This window comes from Camelus dromedarius, chromosome 11, assembly GCF_036321535.1.
Source record: "Camelus dromedarius isolate mCamDro1 chromosome 11, mCamDro1.pat, whole genome shotgun sequence".
NCBI lineage: Eukaryota > Metazoa > Chordata > Mammalia > Artiodactyla > Camelidae > Camelus > Camelus dromedarius.
Genome location: NC_087446.1, coordinates 35891307 through 35898414, shown reverse-complemented (window position 1 = coordinate 35898414; position 7108 = coordinate 35891307). Strand labels below are relative to the sequence as shown.

General features: G+C 35.2%; 1 non-coding gene across 1 annotated transcript; it reads right to left on the bottom strand.

The window, feature by feature from the left end:
• Window positions 1-2464: 2464 nt before the first annotated feature.
• On the bottom strand, window positions 2465-2571 carry LOC116156608 (U6 spliceosomal RNA). The gene has a single exon (XR_004140454.1). It is a non-coding gene; the product is annotated as a U6 spliceosomal RNA (small nuclear RNA).
• Between the last annotated feature and the right edge of the window lie 4537 nt (window positions 2572-7108).

Below are 7108 nucleotides of genomic sequence, written 5' to 3'. Positions count from 1 at the left end.
CAGGAAGTCCTGCGACATACTCTGTGCAGGCTTTAGCCCTGCCAACACCAGCCACACCCCTTATCAAGGTGATAGTAGACAGTACACCCTGAGGAAAGATATGGCTTGCATCCACATCAAATCCAGCCCTCACACCAAGGACACTGGGCACATGCAGTCTACATAGGGATGCTCCCACATAAAAACATGCTTCAGGACCACAATAGATAACTGTTTAACCTAAATTCATAGAAACAGAGAAAGTTAAGTAAAATGAAAAGGCAGAGGAACTATTCTCAATTAAAAGAACAAGAGAAAACCCCTGGAAAACTAATGCCACAGAGAATCTACCAGACAATGAATTCAAGAAGTTGGTTATAAAAATGCTAACTGAATTAGGAGAATTAATCTGATCACAAACCATTTTAACAAGGAACTAGAAACTTAAGACTCAGTCAAAAATAGATAAATTTCTGAGATAAAAAGCACTCTAGAAGCAATGAGTAGCCAACTACCGTAACAGAAGAACACGTAAGTGATCTGGAAGATTGAATAATGGAAATCAATCAGAAAAGCAGACAGATCAAAAACAAACAAACAAACAAAAAACTAAAGGAACATAAGATCTATGAGATAATATAACACATGCCAACATTCACATTTATAAAGGTTCCAGAAGGAGAAGAGAGAGGGTATTGAAAATGTACTTGAAGAAATTATACCTGAAAATTCCCAAAGCTAAAGAAGGAAACATACCAAGGTACAGGAAGCACAGAGGGTCCCAAACAAGATGAACCCAAAGAGACCCACACTAAGACACATAATTAAAATGGCAAAAAATAAAGAGAATTCTAAAGGCAACAAGAGAAAAAAAGAGTCATATTTTCAAGGAAGTCCCCATAAGACTTTCAGCTGATCTCTCAGCAGAAACTTTGCAGACCCAAAGGGAGTGACATGATATATTTAAAGTCCTAAAAGGGAAAATCCTGCAACCTAGGATACTTTACCCAGCAAGATTATCATTTAGAATAGAATGAGAGATAATGAATTTCTCAGATAAGCAAAACTTAAAAGAAACCAGCAATACAAATCTACTCTAAATGTTGAAAGTTCTCTGAAAGGGTAAATCCCAATAGGAAAGGCAAATATATAATAAGAATTAAAGATCACTTAAATAAGCCAGTACATAAATTTAAATTTTAAAAATTGAAAAGCAACTATAATAAACAGTAAAAGGATGAGCATGAAGATAAAAAAACATGACATCAAAAACAAAATGTGGAGGGGGAGAGTAAAAAATGTAGATCTTTTAGAATTGTATTTGAACTTAAATGATTATCATTTTAGAGCAAGTAGATATAATTATGGGTCAACATATATGAACCCTATGGTAACCACAAATCAAAAACCTACAACAGATTCACAAAAAGCAGGAAGAAAGGAACTCAAGCATACTACGAAAGATAACCATCAAACTACAATGGAAGAAACAAAAAGAATACAGAAGAACTCCAAAAACAACTGGAAAACAAGGAATAAAATGGCAATAAGTATATACCTATTAATAATTACTTTAAATGTCAATTACTTTAAATGCTCCAATCAAAAGACATAGGGTGGCTGATTGGATAAAAAAAACAAGACCTTTCAATATGCTTCCTACAAAAGACTCAGGTCACGGCAAAAGATATACAGACTAAAAGTGAGTGGATGGAAAAAATACTTCATGCAAGTAGAAATGACAACAAAGTGAGGGTAGCAATATTCATATCAAACAATTTTAAACTTTAAAACAAGAGCTATAATGAAGGACAAAGAAGGGCATTATATAATGATAAAGGGATCAATACAGGAAGAGGATATTATACTTGTTAACATATATGCACCCAATACAGGAGCACCTAGATAGATAAAGCAAATACTAACAAAGGGAGAAATTGGCAGCAAAACAGTAGGAGACTTTACACCCCACTGACATCAACGGACAGACAATCCAGAGAGAAAAATCAATAAGGCAACAGAAGTCTTAAATGATACAATAGACCAATTAGACTTCACTGATATCTACAAGATACTATATCCAAAAAAAGCAGAATACACATTTTTTACAAGTGCATATGCAATGTTCTCCAGGATAGATCACATACTAGGCCACAAAACAAGCCTAACAGATTTAAAAGGATAGACATTATATCAAGCATTTTTTTCTGATTACAGCAGTATGAAAGTAGGAATCAATTACAGAAAAGAAAAAAGAACAAACTAAACCACATGCTAGTAAAAAAGAAAAAAACCAATCGGTTAATGATGAAATCAAAGACGAAATAAGAAAAATACCTCAAGGCAAAAAAAGTGAAAACACAACTTTTCAAAATCTGTACAATACAGCAGATCTTTCTTTCTTTCTCTCTCTCTTTCTCTCTCTCTCCCTCCCTCCCTCCCTCCCTCCAAAACGAGCTGCCAACAGCACTTGATTTCTTCTTTAAAAATTATGGAACACTTCACGAATTTGCATGCCATCCTTCTGCAGGGGCCATGCTAATCTTCTCTGTATCATTCCAATTTTAGTGTATGTGCTTCCAAAGCAAGCACCAGCAAAAGTATTTCTAAGAGGGAAGTTCATAGCGTTCCAGACCTCCCTCAAGAAACAAGAAAAATCTCAAATAAACAACCTAACTCACTACATTAAAAATTAGAAAAAGAACAAAGCCCAAAGTCAGCAGAAGGGAGAAAGATCAGCAGGAAATAAATAAAATAGAGATCAAAAGATCAATAAGAGAAGATTAACAAAACCCAGAGGTAGTTTTTTGAAAAGATAAAATTGATAATCTTTAGCAAGGCTCACCAAGAAAAGAGAGGACCCAAATAAAGAAACAAAAGAGGAGAAACAACAACCAATATCATACAGATATAAAAAAGCATAAGATGACACTATAAACAGTTATATGCCAACAAATTGGACAACCTAGGAGAAATGAACAAATTTCTAGAAACATACGTCCTGCCAAGACTGAGTCAAGAAGAAACAATTTGAACAGACCAATCACTAGAAGTGAAGTTGAATCTGTAATAAAACAAAAACAAAGAAACTCCCAGCAAACAAAAATCAGGACCAGACAGCTTCATAGGGGAATTCTGCCAAACATTTAAAGGAGAACTAATACCTATCCTTCTCAAACTATTACAAAAAAAATGGAGGGGAGAACACATCCAAATTCATTTTATGAGGGCACCATCACCCCCAATATCAAAACCAGACAAAGATACTACAAAAAAAGATTAAAAAGCCAACATCTCTGATGAATATAGATGTAAAAATCCTCCACAATACTAGGAAACGGAATCCACCAATATGCAAAAGAATCATACACCATCAAGTTGGATTTATTCCAGAGTCACAAGGATGGTTCAACATATGCAAATCGATGTGATACACCATTAACAAAAGACAAAATCACATGATCATCTCAGATGCAGAAAAAGCATTTGACAAATATCAACATCCATTCATTAAAAACTCTCAAAGTGGGTACAGAAGGAACTTACTTCAATACAGTGAAGTCCGTATACGACAAACCCACAGCCAACATAATACTCAATGGTGAAAAGATGAAAGCCTTCCTGCTAAATTCAGGAACAAGACAAGGATGCCCACTTTCACCACCTCTATTTCCCACATTATTGGAAGCCCTAGCCACAGCAATCAGACATCGCCATCAGACAAGAAAAAGACAGAAGTTATAGAAAACCCTAAAACGTCCACACAAAAACTACTAGAGCTGATCAAAGAATTCAGCAAGGTAGCAGGTTACAAGATTAACGTTCAAAAATCAGTTGCATTTCTTTACAATAATGATGAATCAACAGAAAAAGAAAGTAAAGAAACAATCCCCTTTAAAATAGCACCCAAAGTAATAAAATACCTAGGAATAAATCTAACCAAGGAGGTGAAAGACTTATACACGGAGAACTGTAAAACACTGATTAAGGAAATTAAAGAAGACTTTAAAAAATGAAAAGATATCTCATGCTCCTGGACTGGAAGGATCAATATTGTTAAAATGGTCATATTACTCAAGGCAATCTACAGATTTAATGCAATCCCTATCAAATTACCCAGGACATATTTTACAGAACTAGAACAAATCATAATAAAATTTATCATAATAAAAATTATAATAAATCATAATAAAATTTATATGGAACCACAAAAGACCTAGAATTGCCAAAACATTACTGAAGAAAAAGAAAGAGGCTGGAGGAATAACCCTCCCAGACTTCAGACAATACTACAGAGCTACAGCAATCAAGACAGCATGGTATTGGTACAAAAACACACATATAGACCAATGGAACAGAATAGAGAGCCCAAAAATGAACCCACAAAATTTTGGTCAACTAATCTTTGACAAAGGAGGAAAGAACATACAATGGAATAAAGACAGTCTCTTCAGCAAATGGTGTTGGGAAAACTGGACAGCAGCATGTAAATCAATGAAGCTACAACACTCCCTTACACCATACACAAAAATCAACTCAAAGTGGATCAAAGACTTAAACATAAGACAAGATACAATAAACCCCCTAGAAGAAAGCATAGGCAAAATATTATCTGACATACATCTCAAAAATGTTCTCCTAGGGCAGTCTACCCAAGCAACAGAAATAAAAGCAAGAATAAACAAATGGGACCTAGTTAAACCTACAAGCTTTCGCACAGCAAAGGAAACCATAACCAAAACAAAATGACAACCTAAGGAATGGGAGAAAATTTTTGCAAAAGATGAAACTGACAAAGGCTTGATCTCCAGAATATATAAGCAGCTCATATGACTTAATAAGAATAAAACAAACAACGAATCCAAAAATGGGCAGAAGACCTAAACGAGCAATTCTCCAATGAAGAAATACAAATGATTAAAAGGCACATGAAAAAATGCTCAATATCACTAATTATCAGAGAAATGCAAAACTACAATGAGGTATCACCTCACACCAGTCAGAATGGCCACCATTCAAATGTCCACAAATGAAAAATGCTGGAGAGGCTGTGGAGAAAAGGGAACCCTCCTTCACTGCTGGTGGGAATGCAGTTTAGTGCAGCCACTGTGGAAAACAGTATGGAGATTCCTCAAAAGAGTAGGAATAGACTTACCATATGACCCAGTAATCCCTCTCCTGGGCATATATCCAGAAGGAAGCCTACTTCAAAATGACACCTGCACATACAATGTTCATAGCAGCACTATTTACAATAGCCAAGATATGGAAACAGCCTAAATGTCCATCAACAGATGACTGGATAAAGAAGAAGTGGTATATTTATACAATGGAATACTATCCAGTCATAAAAATGACAACGTAACGCCATTTGCAGCAACATGGATGTTCCTGGAGAATGTCATTCTAAGTGAAGTAAGCCAGAAAGGCAAAGAACAATACCATATGCAATCATTCATATGTGGAATCTAAAAAAAAAAAAAAGAATGAAAGAAAAAGACAAATGAACATAAATACAAAACAAACAGACTCATAGACATAGAATACAAACCTGTGGTTGCCAGCAGGGAGAGGGGTGGGAAGGCATAGACTGGGAGTTCGAAATTTGTAGATACTGACAGGTATATATAGAACAGATAAACAAGATTATACTGTATAGCACAGAGAAATGTATACAAGATCTTGTGGCAGCTCACGGTGAAAAAGGATGAGACAATGAATATATGTATGTTCATATATAACTGAAAAATTGTGTTCTACACTGGAAATTGATACAACATTGTAAACTGACTATAACTCAATAAAATAAAATTTAAAAAAAAGAAATAAACGCAGACATCTACTGTCAATCTATGACAAAGGAGACAAGAATATACAATGGAGAAAAGACAGTCTCTTCAACAAGTGGTGCTAGGAAAACTGGACAGCTGCATGTAAAATGATGAGATTAGAACATTCCTCTATACCATATATAAAAATAAACTTAAATGGTTTAAAGATCCTAATGTAACACCTGAAACCATAAAACTTCTAGAAGAAAACATAGATGAAACAGTCTTTGACATAAATTGCAGCAATATTTTCTTGGATCAGTCTCCTAAGGCAACAGAAATGAAAGCAAAAACAAACAAGTGGGGCCTAATTAAACTTAAAAGCTACTGCATAGCCAAGGAAACCACTGACAAATAGAAAAGACAACCTATGGAATGGGAGAAAATATTTGCAAATGATGTGGTCAATAAGGGGTTAATATTCAAACTATAGAAACAGCTCATACAACCCAACAGCAAAAAAACAAAAAAAAACAAAAAAAACAAAAAAACCAAAAAACAATCCAATAAAAAAATTAGAAGACTCGGGGTTGGGGTGTATAGCTCAGTGGTGGAGCATATGCTCGGTGTGCATGAGGTCCTGGGTTCAATCCCCAGTGCCTCTGTTAAGGGATAAAAAAGGGAGAGGAGGGGAATCTGAATACATATTTTTCCTCAGAAGACATAAATGGCCAACAGGCACATGAAAAGATGTTCAACATCGCTAATCATCAGGGAAATGCAAATCAAAACCACAATACGGTATCACTTCACACCTGTCAGAAATAGCTATCATGTTAAAAATAACAAATGTTGGATGTGGAGGAAAGGGAACCCTCATACACTGTTGGTGGGAAGGTACACTGGCACAGTCCCTGTGGAAAACAGTATGGAGGTTCCTCAAAACACTAAAAATATAACTACCATATCATCCAGCAATCCCACTCCTAGGCATATACCCAGAAAAAAACAAAAAAAAAGTAATTCAAACAGATACATGTACTCCAATGTTCATAGCAGCACTATTTACAATAGCCAAGACAGGGAAGCAACCCAAGTGCAAATCAACAGATGATTGGTTAAAGAATATGTGGTATATGTATATACAAGGGAATATTATTCATCCATAAAAAGAATGAAATACCGCTATTTGCAGCAATGTGGAATATTGTACTTAGTGAAATAAGGCAGAAAGGCAAATACTATGCGATATCACGTACATATGGAATCTATAAAATACAAATGAATGTATATGCAAAACAAACAGACTCACAGATATAGAAAACAAACTTGTGGTTAGCAAAGGGGTAGAGGGAAGC